Below are 21,847 nucleotides of genomic sequence, written 5' to 3' on the forward strand. Positions count from 1 at the left end.
AATTTTTCTGGAATTCAATTAGCAAACTCACTTATTTATGTATACAAAAATCTTCTACTACTTTTCTATATATTTAAGTTTTGTACATACCTTTTAGTACGTGTAACCTGCTAGTGCTCTTTGTCAAGGCATTGTTTAAAAGTTTTGAATCATGAGCTGAACCTTCCCATCCACTAAGAACATACATGAATTCTAGATCGAAGATACAAGCAGCAAGGACATTTTTTGATATAGATCCTTTGCAATTTCGATAGCTAGCAACATCACATTTTGGTATGGTTGCAAAAATATGTGTGCCAGCAATAGCTCCGATACAATTCTAAATCAAAATTTTAGTTGCAAAATAAAACAATCGGATAACAAACCATTTTATAAGTTGATAAAAAAAATCATAACTTTATGTACCTTGAAATATGGATAAAATTTCGTGTTTTTACTTATCTTTGCAGCTGTTGTAACTCCAGGCTTCACCATCAAATCTAGTGCTATAGTAGTCAGTGCTCTTAAGACCTTATGAAAATTGCTATTTATAGCAAACTTTGATCTCTTGAATGTGTCTTTAGTGTAACCATATCTGGAACATTAACCCACCGTGAGCAGAAATGTCGCCCACCATTTCTTCAATGCATATATGACGAGTATCTTTTAGGCCTGCCTTAAACCTCATAAGATCACATAGCTTCATAAACGAGCTCGGATACATACAATACACCAATTGAAACTGACCAGGATCCTCTTTCAGAACATTTTGAATGTAAGCATAACTAACGTTAGAGATCGGTCGACGAATGGGGCATTCGATATTATTCGCATAAGCTTTTGCTATATTAGTTAACAATAATAGCATAATGTCCAAATCTAATTCATCTTCTTGCATTTCGTTTCCTTCCTCTGTAAAATATGTTTGTTCTTGTTATTGAATAATGCTTTCCATGGTATTACACCTACAAAAAACATTGTAGTTAAAAAATAAACGAAGTTGTATTAGGATGTCACATTCAAAAAAAATTGATATAAGTCACGAACACATAAAAAGTAAAAAAAAAATGTATAAATATTATAAATTCAACGAAGCACAACAAAGGTTGGTATCATAAACCAATCCATAATATAATTTTAAAATAATGAAGAAGAAGCAAACCCATAAAATAAATAATAATAAAAAAGTATGATGCGGACATCAACCCGTCAAGACGACTCATGGAGATCTCAACACTTGGAAGAACTAGGTGCAACAGACATGAGAGTCTAGCTAAAAATAAAGGAGAGACGATCTCCCTTGTTGAACAAGTTAATGGTGAAGAGGAGCCGACTGTCATTAATTTGTTCTCTCTAGACTCCTATACCATCACCAAGAAGCCATTATACCACTCAATCTTAACTGGACCAAACCAAAGAGGAAGCAACAATCCATTGAAGGTTCTTCTCAACCCAAAAAGAGCCACGGGCATTGTCCAGGCCAAATGAAGTCCAATAACAAGTGTTCCAGCCCAATTAATACTTGTATTAAATTCTTAGCTCAACTAGAGCACGCCTCGAAGTGGAATCAGTTGAATTGGTGTTCAGATGAAGGAGATATTAAGTTTATAAATTGGGTGATCCTCAACTTACCCGATTTGGATATATCCACCTTAATTGGAGAATTTCGACTAAACCAAGAGGAATTAAGCTGTGAAACGACTTGTTCTAGAATATTGACTCATCAGAAAATCACGGAGAATTTGATTCATACCGAGATCGATTCTGGTTTAGGAGATATTCAATTTCTAAATCGATGAAGCCTCCACTTGCCTTATTTGCAACCTTCCGGGTTTTGGAGACTTCAAACATATCTGTGGCGCCCAGGAGACTCTGAGGTACTTCTAGAAGCTTTCCACAACATTCTAAGGTGCACCAACACGCATTGGATCAGGCGGATCCAATTGTACCTTCAATTGAGACAAACCGGGCCATTTATGGCAAGTATGAGAGTCAACTGGTTTAATTCAACACAAAACCGACTTTGGCGTCCAGGAGAGACTCTAAGGCAACTAAGGAAGCTTAGAAACACTTTCGCATGCACCAGAACTCACAGGATCAGGCGGATCCTTCTGCAACTTCACCTGCTATATATAGATGCATTCACACTTGAAGCCATAACTCTCCAACGGCTCTTTTCCCTTGAATGCTACGACTTGGGAGTGTTTTACGAAGATCAGAATGTTCCAGAGAAGCTCACTTATCCCCTAAACCGTCCAGATACAAAGGCATCATCACAGTTTCATATTTGGCCGAGATTCTCTCATTTAGAGCCTAATGGCTAGTTTGCGATCACTGTTCAGCTCATCGGAATTGTGAAATGATTCTGTTCTAAATCTCTTCCTTGGGATAAGTTTTTCTGCACGAACTCTCAAGTCTATTGCTGAAAATGGTGAAGTATCATATTCCAGTGGTGATCGTTGTTGAGATGATAATGGAGAGCCATCATCATTGCTCTCATCAAAGTTCAAGTTTTTTTTAACTTGACCATCATCAACGAAGTAGGTACGTGCATTTGTAGTTTCACCCAAACCAAATGAAAAACTACCATTAACGGTAGTTAAATAGAATTTTCAAATCCTCAAACTGATCATTGAGTCATATCGCATAAACTTGGTTTGGATGTGCCTGTAAAAATAGTGAAACATATATAACTATGACGTACATGTAAAAGTATAATTTAAAATAATGGAAGAAAAAAAAACTATGACGTGCATAAATTATATATCGACTAAACCAGATCAAGAGCATAATCTTTTTAAAAAGGTTATACTGACTATATTTAAAGACATACCTTTAAATAATTACACCATACTTCGTCAGAAACAATAAATCTTTTCATGACAAGATCCCATCCAAAAACTGAACTGTATCGTAGAAGCTCCACATAACTTTGATATTGAAATTTAAGGAACTTTATTCGGCTCAGATAGTTCTTGTGGGTTTTTTGGCATCCAAGTCTCTCATTAAGAACTAGTAATATTTTTTGGCATCCAAGTCTCTCATTAAGAACTAGTAATATTTTTTGGCATCCAAGTCTCTCATTAAGAACTAGTAATATTTTTTTGGCATCCAAGTATTTTATGTTTCACTGTTGCCTTATTCATTAGACGACCACTAGTATCACGCCATCCACATTGAATTCCCTCCAAATTTGGTCTCGTCTCCACTAACTATATTGTTTTCCTTTATCACCCATTGTAATCTTGACTGTATTTTCTACGAATATAAATTTGGTAGGTTATTGGTTGGATATATCCTACCACTTTTTGACATTTTTTTTCGTAGGAAATTTCTTACATATTTCCTACCACTTTTATTTTTCGTCATAATTGCGTAAGAAATTGATGAAAAATATTCTTACCAAATACATTCGTAGGAATATGGCATGTTTTCTTGTAGTGTCTAATATATTATATAAAGATTCAGTTGTGTCTCAAAATCTTAACACATAAGATTTTCCCCTTAAGACACATCAGCATGACACATCATTTCTTAAAAAAAAACATAAAACAATATTAGTTTCTTTTTTTACGATTAATCATAGGATTAGTCAATGCATTGATTTTTTTTTTACTTTAATGGAATCTTTTAATCTTTTTATTTTTCCAAATCGTCTTCTGGCCTTCTTTTCTAAGATCTCTTTCTATTCTGCATACAAGTGTAAAACCCAGCGCCTATGCCTCCTTGCTTACCATCTTCACTTTAAAGCTCATTCATATCCTTCCTTTCTTCTCCACTTAGTCCACTGATTCCTCTTTCTAACATGTTCATGCCTCCTTTAAGAAAAACTAGACATTTGAATTTCGATTTCGTAGTTTTGAGATTCTAGCTGTCGAGTTGTGGTTCATGTATCAGTATCGTCTCTATTCTTCATTCACTTATGTTACGTATGGAACATTGTATTGGTTTAAGCAGATTACATTTATCAAAATAGGGGAAAATGTTATGCTCTGCAACCTGAACATTTAAAACACAAATGATTCATCGCTTCTTAGAAATTTTCATAATGGATTCGGCCATGTCTCTCGAATCATACGGCTTTCCTGGATATCAAACCAATAAATTTTCTCCTTTTTTCTTTTCCCATCGGCCATGTACACATTGATTGTATGATGGTGTAAATATGTAAACTGTAAAATGTTTTACATTTTTTTTTCATTTTCTCCATCTCTGGCAAGCGTTTGTGTTTAATTGTCTGTGCGAATATATCTCGGGCGACCTTTCGCAGGGGAACTGACTCCACCGAGATGATGCTTCTTCATAAGGCGTATTACATTTTTTAAGCCGAAATATTGAATGTGCTTGCTTATAAATCTGAAAATTAGCTGACTGAAACCATTTTGTTGTACTGAATTAATTGACTTCACTTCAACAAAAATGACTCATACCAAGATAAATGTAAACTTGATCAAAGAAAATGTATTTTCTCATGAGCTGGAGAGCTCACAACATCAACAATTGGTTGCGAACTAAAGGCTATAAAAGAGTACCTGTTCTTTTGAGTGAGCTTTAGACCAACGAAGCACAATTGAGTTCATAGGATGAGCATTTGCCTACAAAAATGATGGGTTGTTGTCTTGCAAGAGTTTATTTGGTGTACGATATTGTTATGATGCAGACTGAATATAGCTTGGGACTAGAAGCTGTCAATGGTAAAGATCATTGCCAGGTGTCCTCATGAACTTAATTGGGAATACTACACGCAAATGGTTTGGTAAGTCTTTATGTAACTTCATGAATAGAGTTAAACTTGTTATTGTGTTATACTTAAATGTCTTTCAAAATGTTTTCTTGATTTTTCCAGTAGTTTGCCTTATTTATTCTTCAATTGTGTCCATAAATAGAAAGATTTAAAGACATCGGACCTTGAAAGGTTGGTGCTCCAGTTCAGGTATAATGTTTTTCGAAATTACAAACATTGTCGGATATGGATTAAAGTACAAACAACAAAAACATTTAAATTCTTCAAACTTTTTTTGGTTGATATTTAGCTATTCGTAGATCTCTGCTACGTATACATAATTTTATTTTTTCCAAATTTTAGTATTAAGTGAAATAAATATTAACTCCTTTTTTAAAAAAATCACTTAAATGAAAGCACTTTAGATCTTACAGTTCTTACTTTTTAGTAAAAAATTTGTAATGCAGTTAATATGCGTTACTTATGTGGCAATGACATATGCAAGAAAAAAAACTTAACGTTGTGGATAATGATAAAGGAAAATGTAAATATGGATGATGGTTCTGCTTTTGTCTCAAAGAATGATGTTGTTCTTAATATGAGTGTCAAGCTTTTGTAATTAGAGATGCTCAAGGGTAGCAAGTTTTCAGAATAAAAAATATTTGGACTGGAGAATTCTCAACTTTTGTTTTACAAAAAATAAATATTGAGTCTTAAGTTGCGTTTATAATGGAAATTACATCTGTAGAAAGTGAAGTAAGGTATTTCTAAAATGAGTCTAAGGTAAGATCTGAAGTTGATGTTCATTGGCAAAGCTTTGAAGGGGGTAGTTTTGTTTGTAATTATGTAAGCAAATAATTATGTAATTATGTAAAAAAAATACAGCTGAAGCAAGTAACATTGCAAAGTAGTGGTGACTATATCGCGGTTCGACAATTAAGGATGAGAGATTTGTTTCGTTGAATAGTGGAAATATTGCTAATGTTTCAGTTGGTTCTGCTCCCAAGTTGGTTAAATTTTACTCTTTTATCGTATTACAAAATATTATGTTGTTGTTTTAAACAAAAATATATTTTCTTGTCCAAAATAGAATAATAAAACGAGAATGATAAAAACAGTTTTTTAACTTTGGGAAATGCTTTTGCTTCAATCATGAGGAAACAAATATAGACTCCTAAAACGGAGCAGTATACATAAAAACCAGATAACATTTTTTAAAAATACAGTTAAAAAGTTGATTTTGTTAGATAAGAAATATAATTAAGAAATTAGATACGTGGGTATTTTCTAGTCTATTATTAAAAAATTGAGTAAGGTCTCACAAAGCTGACACATCAGTTTTGGAAGATATTAAAATCATTAGTATTTCTTAAACATATTTTTCAAAAATTTTAATATCCTAACATTAAGCAGTCAAGCAAAACTTCTATGATTCTTCTTCTTCATATCCTAACATACAACGATTCATTTTTTCTTAATCTCTTTATATAATAGATTCAGCTTCCTTTCCCCACGTGTGCTCATCTTTGTGTTTGTATTAGAATTTCAATTTTAAAATTCTCCAATTCAACCTCCGCTTGAAAATCCAAACATGGATGTGGGCGAGAGAAGATAGACAAAGAGTGAGCAGAAAGGTCGACATACGGAAATCTAATGTTATTCGTAGTCATGCCAAGAGATCAAAAATGCAAGCGACTATGGGGGCTAATATGAACCAAGTTACGGATAGACGTCGGGGAACAGTTCTAACAAGAAAATTTCTTATTTTTCTTGAATTCACTTTTTCTCTTTCTATTTTTCTATTGTTTATAATAGCATCCGGCGTAGAGATATTGGAGGAAAACAACGAATGACATATTGCAATGAAAGAAGCATTACAATGGGCTATTCAAGATCAATTAGAAAAACTTTTTTTGTAACAATGGTAATATATGGTGAAGTTATTAATCCTTCAAATTTTTGAAATGATGTAACTCGCTCATTATTGGAAAATCTTCGTCAAGCTCAACAAAAACAGAAGAATCAATTCACAAATAACAAAACAACCAGAAGGAAGAAAACGAAACGAATGGAAAAACAAGCTTTTGATGACAACATCCAACCTCTCTCAGACGCCACATTTACTATTTCAAAAATTATGAATTATTAAGATGTAGCAAATATGTATTGGAAATTATCCAAATCAATAAAATATAATAAATTAGTATCTCAGAAATAAAAGAACATTAGAACACTACAAAAAAAAGCATGTATTGTATCACTTAAATTATATCACAATTCTAAGTGATATTAGTTTAAATTACTTATTAATAAATGAAACAAATATACAAAGTTTGACATCATTTATAATAATTGATTGATACGATCCAAGGTAATTCACTCTGAAGAATAAAGGCTACAGGTGCGATGATGGTTTGGTGATGTCGTGATAAAGCTATGGAGATCGGATCGATTGGTGGCTCGGCGTATCGATGATGAGGGATGTAACGATGAGAGGCGACGATGGCTGGTGAATCGGATCGATGGTTTGAGATGGTGGCGATGGTGAGAAGAGAAGTGATGAAATTGATTAGGTGATAAGAGAAGATCTTCTTGTAAGAGTAAACTTGTAAGAAAATCGAGTTCAGAGAACTTTTTGAGTCAAGGAATCAAGAGCAAATTTTCTGTTTCTTTTATGTTAAAAATTCCAAGCTGCCTAATGACTTAGGCGATTTCTCCATTATATAGACTTAGAGAAATCGCAGCCCTAAAGAAACAAAACTACATGGAGTTTGAAATAAAAAAAAGAACAGGGAGTTTGATTAAAAATAAAACAGCGAGGCGTCCCTTCTAAACCTAAGTGGTGCGCCTAAAATACTAGTGCACAAGTCATTGTGACTTTGCACATTATTACCCATTAGTAACAACTTCTAAGTAACTCGACGTAGCAATGATTTCTGCCTCGTTAAAAACCTTGGAGAAGAACCTCCTTGCCTTCCAAAATCCTCACCAAGGAAAAGAGTACAGAATCATCACCTAAGTTACCTAGTCATTGTTACTGGGTTCTTCATTCTTTTAGAGATGTTGAAGATGTGAGCTCCAGCCTCCAGTTGATCGATGTCCTCTGCGGCCATGAGTGTGTGAGCCTCCTTAGCCATCTCTCTAGCTCTGGAACGAGTGATCCTGCCAGCTACCTCTGGTTTCTCCTCCTCTGAGCTGGTCACGATCATATCATCCTCTCCCTCTTGAAAAGGATTTGTCTTCAAATCTGAATCTGCAACATAAGGAAGCAAGTCAGAAACATTGAAAGCATCAGAAACATCATACTTACCTTTAAGATCAATCTTATAGGCGTTGTTGTTGATTCTTTTGATGACTGCGAATGGTCCATCAACTCTGGGCATTAGCTTGTTCTTTCACTCAGCTGGAAATCGCTCCTTCCTCAAATGGATCCACACCAGATCTCTTTCTTCGAAAATCAGCTCATTTCGTCCTTTGTTGGCATGCTTCTCATACTGCTTTGTTTTCTTCTCGATGTTCTCCTTAGCCTTAGCATGTATTCTTCGGACCTGTTCAGCTTTCTCCTTGCCATTCAAACTTCATTTTCCACTTAAAGGCAAAGGGATCAATTCTAGAGGTGATTGTGGATTAAACCCATATACAATTTCAAAAGGGGAAAAGAGAGTAGCGGAATGCTTAGCGTGATTGTAAGAAAACTCGACATGAGGCAAACACTCTTCCCATGTCTTGAGGTTACTTTTCACCAAAGTCCTTAGAAGTGTGGACAACGTTCTATTCACCACCTCGGTCTGTCCATCGGTCTGAGGATGACACGTAGTTGAGAATGAGAGCTTTGTTCCCAGCTTAGCCCAAAGCGTTCGCCAAAAATGTCCTAAGAACTTCGTGTCTCGATCTGAAACGATAACCTGTGGCATTCCATGCAATCTTACTACTTCCCTGAAAAATAAGTTAGCTACATTCACAGCATCATCTGTCTTGTGGCTAGCGATGAAGTGGGCCATCTTGCTAAACCTGTCAACAACTACAAAAATAGAATCTCTACCATTTCTGGTTCGAGGTAAGCCAACTACAAAATCCATAGCGATATTAGTCCAAGGTTGAGAAGGAATAGGCAAAGGAGTATACAAACCGTGAGGTTGAACTTTACTCTTAGCCATCTTACATACGACACATCTAGAACAGATTTTCTCAACGTCTTTCTTCATGTTCGGCCAGTAGAAGTACTCTTGTAGCCCAAGAAGTGTCTTGGTGACGCTGAAATGTCCAGCTAATCCACCTCCGTGAGCTTCTCGTACCAGTAACTCTCGAATGGATCCTCGTGGTATGCACAATCGGTTACTGAAGAACAAGTATCCATCCTGTCTATAAAATTTCTCACAGGCAAACTTATGACATTTGGCATAGCTCTCAGAAAAGTCAGTGTCAGATTCATAAAGATCTATAATATGCTCAAATCCAATCAACTTTGACGTTAAGGTAGAAATAAGAGTGTACCTCCGGGATAATGTGTCTGCGACCACATTATCTTTACCTTTTTTGTACTTAACAATGTAGGGGAATGTCTCAATGAACTCCATCCATCGCCCATGTCTTTTGTTAAGCTTCTGCTGACCCTTGAGGTGCTTCAGAGACTCGTGATCGGTATGAATGACGAACTCCTTAGGCCATAGGTAATGCTGCCACGTCTGGAGAGCTCGAACCAATGCGTATAACTCCTTGTCATACGTGGGATAATTCAGCGTTGATCCTCCTAACTTTTCGCTGAAGTAAGCGACGGGCTTCTTATCCTGCATAAGAATTGCTCCAATACCTACATCAGAAGCATCGCATTCAATCTCAAAAGTCTTAGTAAAGTCAGGAAGTACTAGTAAGGGCGAATTGATAAGCTTCTCTTTAAGGGCTGTAAAAGCCTGTTCTTGCGCCTCTCCCCACTTAAACCCCACGTCTTTCTTGATTACTTCTGTTAAGGGCGCGGCTATGGTGCTGAAATCACGAACAAAACGCTTGTAGAATCCTGCTAAGCCATGGAAACTTTGGACTTCTCCAATATTCTTGGGGGTTGGCCACTCTTTGATAGCTTTTATCTTCTCTTCATCTACTTTAACTCCTCTTGCACTCACTACAAAGCCTTTACTGTAGATGAGGATGTCGTCGAAATAAACCACTACGAACACGCCAATGAATGGTCTCAGGGCATGGTTCATTAATATCATGAAGGTGCTGGGAGCATTGGTGAGACCAAACGGCATAACTAGCCACTCGTAGAGTCCTTGCTTTGTCTTGAATGCCGTCTTCCATTCGTCTCCTTCTTTCATTCTGATTTGATGATATCCACTCTTCAAGTCTATCTTAGAGAAGATTGTTGATCCACAGAGCTCATCCAGCATATCATCTAGCTTTGGAATCAGATGCCGATACTTCACAGTGATGTTGTTGATAGCCCGGCAGTCTACACACATCCTCCAGGAACCATCTTTCTTTGGCACTAACAGAACTGGAACCGCACATGGACTCAAGCTTTCTCGGATATGGCATTTGCTCATCAGCTCTTCCACTTGCTTCTGTAGCTCCTTAGTCTCTACAGGATTGGTTCGGTATGCTGGTCTATTAGGTAAAGCTGATCCTGGTACCAAATCGATCTGATGCTCTATCCCGCGAATTGGAGATAGCCCTGGTGGAATTTCTTCGGAAAAACGTCCTTATATTCCTGCAAAATCTCAAACATAGTACTAGGAAGCTCCTGTGAAGGGTTAGTACTAACAAGGGATTCCTTGTACACAAACATAAAAGTAGTCATTTTAGGATCAAAGAGTTTAGAAAATTCACTGTGGTTTATGTAGAGGCTGTTGGCGACTTTCTCCTTCTCCTTGAGCTTCATCTGAATTTGATCTTGGTAAATCTCGGTAGGCGTGAGAGGTAGGAGGGTAATTTTGCGACCTTTGAACTCGAACGAGTGCTTGTTGGTATAACTGTAGTGTATCACCCTACGATCTTATAGATTAAAATTTTTATGTTTTGAAATTTAGTGTTTGTTCTGTAAATTTTTAAAACTTACAAATTATAGAAATTATTTTTTTAGGTTTTGATGGATAAGTCATGGATAAACAAACCGCGTTTATCTCAAGATTACAGATTAGGGGTGAAAAGTGTTTTGGATTTTGCATTTGGTAAATCAAATGCACAGATGATGAAATGTCCAGGTAACTGTTGTTCTCTAACCAAATCTAAGTCAAGAGAAGATGTCGAAGGATTTGATGTACTTCGGTATCTTAAGTTCGTACACAAGTTGGATTTTACATGGGGAGGACATATGTGTCACAAGAAATGCCAAAATACCTTTTACTATTGCTCGTGTTGAAGTATATTCCACTTTAAATCTCTTGGATGATCTTTTTCCTGGTATTAATACGAATATGAATGGTGGAGATGGACCCGGATTGTCTCAGCAACATATGAGCTCTGATATACCATCAAATTCAAGTGGAAACTGTGGAAAAGAAAAAGTTTTGATGAGTTCCTTGCTGATTTTAATCAAGAGATGAATACAGGATGCACTAAGTTCACAAAATTGTCCTTTATATTGACGTTGTATCATATCAAATGCATGTGTGGAATTAGTGACAAACGGATATTCATGGTTGTTGATTTGCTGAGAGAAGCATATACACATGCCAAATTGCCAGAATCATTTACTGACATGAAAAAAGTTATTCGCAAATTTGGATTGGGTTATGAGTTCATTCATGCTTGTCCAAATGATTGCATTGTATATTGGGAGGAATATGCAAAAAGGAAAATTTGCAAAGTTTGTGAAGCCTTTTGTTGAAAGGAAAATATTTCTGCAAAGAGTACAGTCTCTGGATCAAATAATAGAAAACATAAAGCTCCTGCAAAAGCGTTGCGCTATTTTCCTTTGAAACCACGACTACAACGTCTTTTCATGTCATCAAAAACTGCTACCCACATGAGATGGCATGCAACTGCTAGTAATAGTGATGGTAAACTTCAACATCCAAGAGATGGAGGAGCTTGGAAGGCATTTGATCAAAAATATCCTGAATTTGCATCCGATCCAAGAAATATCAGACTAGGCTTGGCTACTGATGGTTTTAACCCATTTGGTACAATGAGTAGTAATTATAGCATCTGGCCAGTGATATTATTTCCTTATAATTTTCCACCGTGGATGTCAATGAAAGAAACATCAATGATCCTCTCAATGGTTATCCCTGGAAAGTACATGCCTGGTAATGATATTGATGTCTACCTACAACCACTTATTAAAGAGTTAAGGGAGTTATGGTTTGATGGGATTGAAACGTTAGATGTTTCCACAAAACAAAGATTTAAAATGCGAGCAGCCATCATGTGGACAATTAGTGATTTTCCAAGTCTTGTAAATTTGTCCGGTTGGAATATGTATACAACAGCAGCTTGTCCAACCTGCAATTATGATAGCATTGGCCAACGTTTACGCCATGGGAACAAAAAAATTTTGTAGGTCATTGGCATTTCTTCCTCAAGATCATGACTTTCATCAAAACAGAAATGATTTTGACGAAAAAATAGAAACCAGATTTCCACCAGTTAAGTTGTCAGGTTCTACAGTTCTTCATCAATTAGAACAAGTCAATGTTATTCTCGGTAAGAAACATGGTTTAGTTGGAGTTAAAAGAAAGAGAGATCAAAGTGAAACTCAGCAGTGGAAGGAAAAAAAATATTTTTTGAGTTGCCATATTAGGAATTTATGATGTTGCGGCATAATTTAGATGTCATGCACATAGAGAAGAATGTGTTTGACAATCTAGTCTACACATTATTAGATGACAGACAAAAATCAAAATATAACCTGAGTGCTAGAAAAGATCTCTGTGAGCTAGGCATACGTTCTGATTTGTGGCCGGATGATAATGAGAAGTATCAAGCAGCTTGTTTTACTCTGAGAAATGATGGGGTAGACACATTTTTAAGTGTCTGAAAGAATGTTAAACTCCCTGATGGTTATGCTTCGAACTTATTAAATTGTGTTGATGTTAAGGGTCGAAAGCTGTCAGACTTAAAAAGCCATGACTGTCACGTGATAATGAGAGATTTATTTTCAATGCTATTCGGAATTTGCTTCCCACAGATTGACATCAGTCATTGTCGAGCTTTGTCAAATTTTTAGAGAAATTTCTGCAAAAGTTTTTGATATTGATGAGCTTGATAAATTACAAGATCGTATTATTGTGACTTTGTGTCGTATGGAGATGTTTTTTCCTCCGTCGTTTTTCACAGTAATGGTACATTGAATAGTACATCTCACAGAAGAGTCAAAATTTGGTGGGCCAGTTCCATTTCGTTGGATGTATCCAAATATAAACTTACTTGTTCCATTTATCTACAGGACTCTAGGACACTTCAAATCATATGTTCAGAATCACGCTCAGCATGAAAGTTCTATCTGTGAACAGTACTTAGCTGATGCGTGTGTAACATTTGGCTCAGTGTATCTAAATGATATAGAAACACGATTTAATCGGGTTGGCCGCGTTGATGATCGACCTCCAGCTGAGACTAGCATAAGACAAATTTTAGAACTTCCATTGATTTTCCCAAAGCTTGGAAGATTTGTTGGAACGGGTCAGGTTTATACTCTTAATCATGTAGAGAGGCAGCAAGCACATCGACATATATTAGTCAATTGTCATTTAGTTGATCAATCACGAGAGTAAGTCTCTCTCATTTAAAAATAACTAATTTTATTATATTTGAATGAAGTTCTCAAATATATAATTTCTATTAATTGTTTATCTAGGAAATATAAAAAAGATTTGTGGAGTAAAAAATCTCATCAGAGCAAGAGAAATCGTGTTATTGACATTGACCGAGAAATGCATCTTAATTTTGTAAAATTGATCAAACAGAAAGTGGAGATCAATGAGTTAAATAGAATAACTGATGATATACGATGTTTAGCTCTGGGTCTATCTGAAAAGGTTGTGAAGTATACTGCTTACAATGTAAATGGTTTCAAATTCCGGACGATTGAAAGAGAGGCTGACTTGAAAACACAAAATAGTGGTGTTTATGTAGCTGCTGAGACTATGAGCTATGCTAGTTCTTGTGATCCTAACCCAAGAGCAGGAATTGTACCTTATTATGGAAATCTGATTGAAGTTATGGAGTTAAACTACTATGAGGTTTTCAAAGTTGTGGTATTCAAGTGCAAATGGGCTGACACTCGTACGGAACGGGGATATAAAATGGATGCATATAATCATCATATGGTCAATTTTTCACGCTTGTTACACATTAGGAATAATGAGGGGATGAGCCATATTTATTAGCATATCAGGAAAAAATGGTATATTATGTAAAAGATCCTTGCGAAGATGGATGGAATCTCACAGTTCATGTTCAGCCTCGAGACGTATATAATATGGATGAACCAAATAATTCGGAAGAGCTTGATAGTGTCTGATCGTAGCATATCCGTCGGTAGAACTTCAATTGCCGAGAATGAAGATGCTATTGAGGCTACTATGGTTTAAATGTTTGCTGATCCAAAATTGGTAATCTAAATTTCAAATATCTGCTCTCCTTTGTTTTTTTGTTCTTCACCAAACATTAACAGCAATAAGAGCATCTGCTTTGACATCTAGTGGAGTCATGTGCTTACAATTTCCAAGTTTTATTTTCTTCTTCCTCGTTTTTCATCATATGACAAGTGGAAACCATACATAAACAACTAAGTGCAAGCTAGTAATAGTCCATGACTCCGTTCTAAATGAAACAAAGTTGTTTTGCGTTATTAATTATTCAGAGCAGTTGATATGTGACAATGCAACAAAATTAATGTGTATTTGCTATTGATATGTTCATAGTTAACGGATCCAATATCGGATGATCTTTTGGTCCTGGAAATAGGACAATTTAAATAAAACATGATGTTGTTTGTAATTACTTTAGACCGGTATAAACCATTGTCCATAATTCAGAGTGGGAAAATTGTCAAATTGTCAAGTACCCTGAAAAAAATATTATAAGAGAAACAAATCATACACTGCTTTATACAAGGAAACAAATTCACTTGTTAAAAAAAAATATACAGTTTGATCAATAAGTACATCGCAACCCTTCCTAGTATTCATCAAGAATTAACGCTTTGCAGGCTGGTGAATGAACGGTCCAAGAACCATATATCTGCCTATTTTTTTGCAGCATATGGTGCATCCTTATGACTCTATCTTCTGATACCTTTATCAGAGACTTATCAAATAGAATCTTAAGACCAGCTCCAACATCCAACTCACTCTCTTCCAATAACTGCATCACATTCTCATATGTCTCATTATTCAGAAAGCAAGCAATATGACGAAACAACGCTTTCTCGTTCCCGTTCAAACCATCATAGTTCACTATAAATGTTTTCTCAGTTTCCTGATCTAGACTATTACGAACTTTGGACAGCATTTGAAACACTATTAAACAGTGATGATGAACTAAAAGTGTAACCATGCTTATGTAGAACCAGTAAGTTAAAGTAAGATTATGTGAATTGTGGTGATGGTTATATATAGTAATATGTGGTTTATGTGAGATGATTTTTTGATATGAGAAAAATTTAATAATAAGACACAGAAAAATATAGTCAACGTTTGATAATTTTGAGATGATATTTAATATTATGTAAAAAAATGTATCATACAAATGATAATACATTTGATGGATAAATGCAATGTACACCAATTAAAATTTTAAATATGGGCTTATTATTAGAAGTTGATCAAGTAACTGCCGATACAAATATTTGGAACTACTATAAAAGAGTGTTAAAGTGATTTGACATTATCATTGTAATACTTATAAAGGTTGCTTCTTTCTCTCATCTAGACTTGGGATCTTGCATGTTGACATGCAAAACATGATGTGATGTTTCTAACTTTCCAGAAGTTTTGAGGAGTTTTTCTTTATATGGTATTATCATACCACCTTATGAGAGAGTTCCAGAGTGTTTTTTTATATGGTATTATCATACCACCTTATGAGAGAGTTCCAAGAGAAATGAATCTGTTGGAAAAGTGTGCTGAGAATGGTAATTTACATGCAATATTTCTATGTAGTTTATTTAATTTTTTCTATCTTAAAAATGTGGCAAAAGGTTTGAAGCAACTATTAATGGCTGCTGAAGAAACTCATTCAGAAGCTATGTATTTGTATGGAATGGTCTCACTTGTTGAATGGGATTTCAATGAGGGTTCAAACTATCTTACTCAAATCTGGAAGAATCAAGGAATATAAACGGTCAGACAATGTCAAATGAACGTTTGGCGAGTTATTTTAGAAACGAGTGTTATGCAATATCGAGAATATGACATTCTACTGAGTCTTATAGAAGTTGGGAAAGCTTGCGAAAATGGAAATCTGGATGAAGTGTGCGATGAATGTTTCATTCGCAAAGAAATTTATCGTTTTATGGAATACATGAACTATATGTTGAAGTTTTAGGTTAAGACATTTCTAATTTAAGTTTTTCTATATTTAAATGCAAACACATCTGAAATTTTTTTACCTTTTATTATGAATTTCTAATGTATCCTTGAATATTATTGCCTATATTCTAAGGAAGATAATAAATGTTTTCTAAAAAAAAGAAAAAAGTGATCGATGAAGTTTTCACACAATTGACAATTAATAGGTTGATGTCATTTATACAATGAATTGATCTTCTTACAATCAATTAGGATCGCATACCTTCACCTCCACTGATGAGTATGATGGTTCCAGGTTTTCCAATAAGAGCCATTCTATCGTTTTCTATAAGTTCTTTTAGTTTGTCCTCAAAAGGCTGGAAAATGTATATAAAAGTTTTAAATGAAGGAACCGAGTGTTAGTAGAAATATTTTTATCTTGAACCAGGACAAATCATGAACTTACCACATCGTTGAAATTGTAAACTCTGGACCATCACCACAAGCCAAGAACAACTCATCCCATTGTGGTTCATATCCTCCCAACTCAATTTTTAAAGAAACACACCAATGCCACAACTTTGGATCTGGATACAGTTTCAAAGCTAAATATCAATGTCAATATATCAAATGCAACTTATCAATTAGTTGAGTAGCCAGCTATTGAAGCTGAAACAGCGAAAAAACAAATATTCATTAATGAATCTCGTCAATACAGTATCCATAAAGTTCATACACAACAACTGCAATCTATAGAAAACACTATTAAACAAGTTCTGGATGCAGAGAGGTTTGTCTTTACCTTTGAAACTTTGGGCAGACAATGATGCATTTGAAACACTATTAAACAGTGATGATGAACTTGTTGAATGGGATTTCAATGAGGGTTCAAACCATCTTACTCAACACTGGAAGAATCAAAGAATAGAAACGGTCAAACAATGTCAAATGAACGTTTGGCGAGTTATTTTAGAAATGAGTACTTGTTATGCAATATCGAGAATATGACATTCTACTGAGTCTTATAGAAGTTGGGGAAGCTTGCAAAAATGGAAATCTGGATGAAGTGTGTGATGAATGTTTCATTCGCAAAGAAATTTATCGTTTTATGGAATACATGAACTGATATATATGTTTTCTACTGTTTTGACGAGATTCATTAATGAATATTTGTTTTCTGCTGTTTCAACTTCAATAGCTGGCTACTCAGATAATTGATAAGTTGCATTTGATATATTGATATTGATGTTTAGCTCTGGAACTGTATCCAGATTCAAAGTTGTGGCATTGGTGTGTTTCTTTAAAAATTGAGTTGGGAGGATATGTTGAACTGATACATGAATTGATAAAAGTAAAAGTAAGATTATGTGAATTGTGGTGAAATTGATGTTTAGCTCCTAACATATCCTCCTAACTCAACCAGTAAGTAAAAGTAAGATTATGTGAATTTTGAGAATAGTTATATAAAGTAGTTTGTGGTTTATGTGAGATGACTTTTCGATATGAGAAAAATTTAATAATAAAACACAGAAAAATATAGTCAACGTTTGATGATTTTGAGATGATATTTAATATTATGTAAAGAAAATGTATCTTACAAATAATAATACATTTGATGAATAAATGCAATGTAAACCAATTAAAATTTTAATTATGGGCCTATTATTAGAAGTTGATCAAGTAACTGTCGATACAAATGTTTGGAACTACTATAAAAGAGTGTTAGAGTGATTTATTTATCCTCACAAACATTTCCAAATTCTTTATACAAAATCATGAAACACAACTTTTAATTCATATATCAGTTCAACATATCCTACCAACTCAATTTTTAAATAAAAGTAAGTAAAAGTAAACATGGCCTCCCAGTTCATGTATCATATCGAAAAATTATCTCACATAAACCACAAACTACTATATATAACCATCACCACAATTCAAATAATCTTACTTTTACTTATTGGTTCTACGTAAGCATGATTACACTTTTAGTTCATCATCACTTATAATGAAACAAAGTATTCAAACTCCCAATAATTATCTTTTTTTTTATTTTGTTTCAGATTCCTCACAACAACCATGGAAGAACATAATAGAGAAGCTATAGTTGATATTAAAGCATTATGCTTAAGCAGCATAAGCAGTGTGAGGTTGAAGCTGTATGCTCTTATTAAAGTATATATTTTAAGTGATTAATAGAGCTGTGAGTAATTGTATATATTTTGTATATATTTTTTTAAAAATATTTAATATATTTATTTATATACAATATATTATATTTATAATATAAATTTTTATTTTTTATATTTATTCATATTAAATTTTTTTTTTGGTCGTCTTTTCATTTAATGAAAGCCCAACAAGGGCAACTTACAAGAGTTTTCGAAACCTAACCCACAGCTCTTCAGTTATACATTTTAAATCCAACTAAAGCCCATTTATCTCTAACATATAATTATTAAATATAACGCAACACGTGTTACATACGTGGAGGGCTAAAAGAAAGCTATGGATGAAACGTTGTCGACACCACATCATCGGAAAATAGCTTCGCCGGACCACCGATCTAAACTCCGACGGTGATGTTGCAGAATTCCAGCAAATCGAGGGTGTCTTCTTTGAAAACCAACCTTGTAAAACTCCATCTACCGACATTTTTAAGAAGATCCTGAATGAATGATGGACTCTTCTCTTCCATAAAATCACCTCCGATCATCACTACTTCATGGCTAATACCCTCTGCCTTAACAAAGGCATTTGAGAAGAGGATTTAGGGAGATTCTACTCCCAACCAAGAGAAAATGATACCAGATGTTGGATTAGAGATTTCAACCATCATCGCCGGATTTGGGCCTCACCACTTTGTGCAAGAAGAGAAGCCAAACCTGTAGAATAGAGTTATAAAATCCGAATACAGAAATCCTTTTGCTTTATCCTTTAGAAATCCAAACTGATCGATTCTTTTAATTGATAGAGATCTTTTCTTCACTAAGATTAGCGAAGATGATGACTTTATATATGAAGAATCGATCTGATCTAACAAAAGGAAATCTGGAACGGAAAGATAAAATCCGATGAACGGAATACAAGAATCTGACTTAAAGAAATATGAAACAACAAAAGATCTTAAAGTCTGAATTATTATCCGATTTGATCGAAAAACAAAGCAGAAAATTCTCACTCTCTGTGAAAGATTTTAGAGAGAGAATAGAGAGAATCTCTATTCATATTAAATTATTATTTAATTATAATAGTATATTGAAAATAAAAATAGTAAATATTAGTGTTAACATGTAAAAAATTTACATTTTAATATAAATATAATTTTTGATGTTATTTTAACAAAATTAATTAATTATATAAAATTATTTTGAATTATTAAAATATTTAAAAGTATAATGCTTTGAAACTCCATGAGAGAGCATAGAGGAAGAAGCATTTAGAAGAGCATTTGCATCTTCTAAATGCTCTCTTAAATGCTATAGTAACAAAAGTTGATTGGATGATTTAAACTTTTCTAACAGCTTTACCAATAAAGGCTCCAGCTCTGTTCTGTTGCTGAAACTCGAGCAAAGAAATTCCAACCAAATTATAGTGGTTCGTCTGTTACATTCATGGGAAGTTCGAAACTTCAAACTCAACGGAGCACTTATGAATTTTGACCTACTTCTGTTGGATGAAAAGGTATGCCATTTGCTTACTTTACAATTATTATTATCACAAATGAGTTATAGATATCTGGTTTAATAAATTAAAACACAAATAATATTTCTCACAAAATCTCCCTTTTAAATATATTGAAATAGGATATTTATCACCGATGGATCCATAGATTCAAAAGTCTACTTAGAGATGGATCTCTACTCTGTGAGCCATTTTGAAGTAGTCCCCAATTACAATCACTATAAAATCACGAACAACAAATCCTTAATCCGGTTTACAGACACAACTCAAATAGTCGAAATACCTAATGATGAGATACATACTATCAAGGAATAAAATTCAGGTTACAAACGTATTCTGAGGTTAAAGCTCTAAGTGACACCAACTTGCAACTGCTTGGTAAATTATTTTATCCAAATGAAACAAATTGTATATATTATATTAACAATTTTTTACAGATATTATGGGACAACTATTACATGTCCAAGGATCAAACCTCGAATATTCTAAATCAACCTAAAATATTGTTGTCCTTCTCCTCCTAAAAGTATAAGATATAACTCTCTTTAAAAGAAATTCAAATTAACTATTACATTAAAAATAACCAAAAACAGATTACACCAACCATTATTGCAGCAGCGAAACTGTTCAAATGACGTTATGGGATGATCAAGCATCATAATTCCGCAAACTCTTTCACCAAACAAATTGCAAATGCAGTGTAGCAACTGGTTTGAACCCCAAAATATTAGCAGGTGACCGTCAATTAAATTAGTCACGATATATCTTCATCATAATTGGAGTCGTAACAGATCTGATTTTAGAAAAACTTTAACTAAGCTCCAGTGGAGCAACAAAGTTTTATTTTTATAAGGATTTAGAAGCTGTCAAAAACTTTATGTCTAGGTAAAATTGCTAAACCCAAGTTTTAGATAATGAATTTTCCATTTTTTTTTTAAATTCACACATCTGATTTTTTTGCTAAAATAGTGGGAATAAAAGATAGTTCTGTCCAAGCCACTGTTGAAGAAGACAAAAACATCTCAAACAAATATGTGACTTGGACAATTTCCTAAATTCTGGATTACATATCCGACAAAAAACAATAAGTACTAAAACAATTCACAACTATTAGTAAAGTCAAAGTTTTAAATTATTTATTGTTCTCACGAAAAAATAAATTAAAATTACTACTTCAGAAAAAAGAGGTTATCTGCCAAGCTAAAATCATTAGCATATAGATCACAATGGATGAAACTATTTGTCTTGTGTTAAATGTTCTAAAAAATTCACCAAGACCGCAACTTCTCTCCAATGTAACGTATGCAATGAAGTCAACACAATTGGAGTAGTCAGGTAAACCAGAATTAAAATACATCACTCTCGAGTAAATTGGATTCATTTTTAGAGAGGTTAACACCTTCCATAGGATGCTCTATCTGATTTCTTTTATTTTCTATAAGTGCCATGAGACAGCATATTCTATTGGCACATATCTAAATAATATTAACAAGGACATAAATTTTGGTTGATAAAGCACTAATTTTTTTTCCATATCCAATGCGTCAGATAATTTTATAGAAAGTTGAATAAATAATAGGATAATAAGCTCGATATGAAAAACTATGCGAGGTATTGCAACCTTTGGTTCTTCAAACATTTGGTTCTTGAAATCAGAAAAACAAGTCTGTTATATGCATACTATGTTATTCTTCAAACTTACCTAAAATCACATATACTACAAGTTCATCTGATCTGTCTTCCACCTATATAACATTTTAATTATTTTCAGATTTAGAGTAGAGATAAGCGTCCAAAGCGGAGTTGCAAGAGCCAAGTTTGTCTTGTTTGACAAAGACGTCTGAAACTTACAAACACAACATCTGAAGAAATTACATTTTCACAGGTACCATTAACTTAAAAAGCATATACCACTTCATGAATTACACAAAATAAAATATATAACTTGCGACTGTTTGTATTGTAGTTTGATCTTAAGAAGACAGATGAAGAAAAAGAAAACCACTAT

At 34.1% G+C, this 21,847-nt stretch overlaps 1 pseudogene; it reads right to left on the reverse strand.

The window, feature by feature from the left end:
- Positions 1-2,285: 2,285 nt before the first annotated feature.
- LOC18027323 lies at positions 2,286-16,490 on the reverse strand (annotated as a pseudogene).
- Between the last annotated feature and the right edge of the window lie 5,357 nt (positions 16,491-21,847).

Source organism: Eutrema salsugineum, unplaced genomic scaffold (assembly GCF_000478725.1).
Source record: "Eutrema salsugineum unplaced genomic scaffold, Eutsalg1_0 scaffold_10, whole genome shotgun sequence".
In the NCBI taxonomy this organism is placed as follows: Eukaryota; Viridiplantae; Streptophyta; class Magnoliopsida; order Brassicales; family Brassicaceae; genus Eutrema; species Eutrema salsugineum.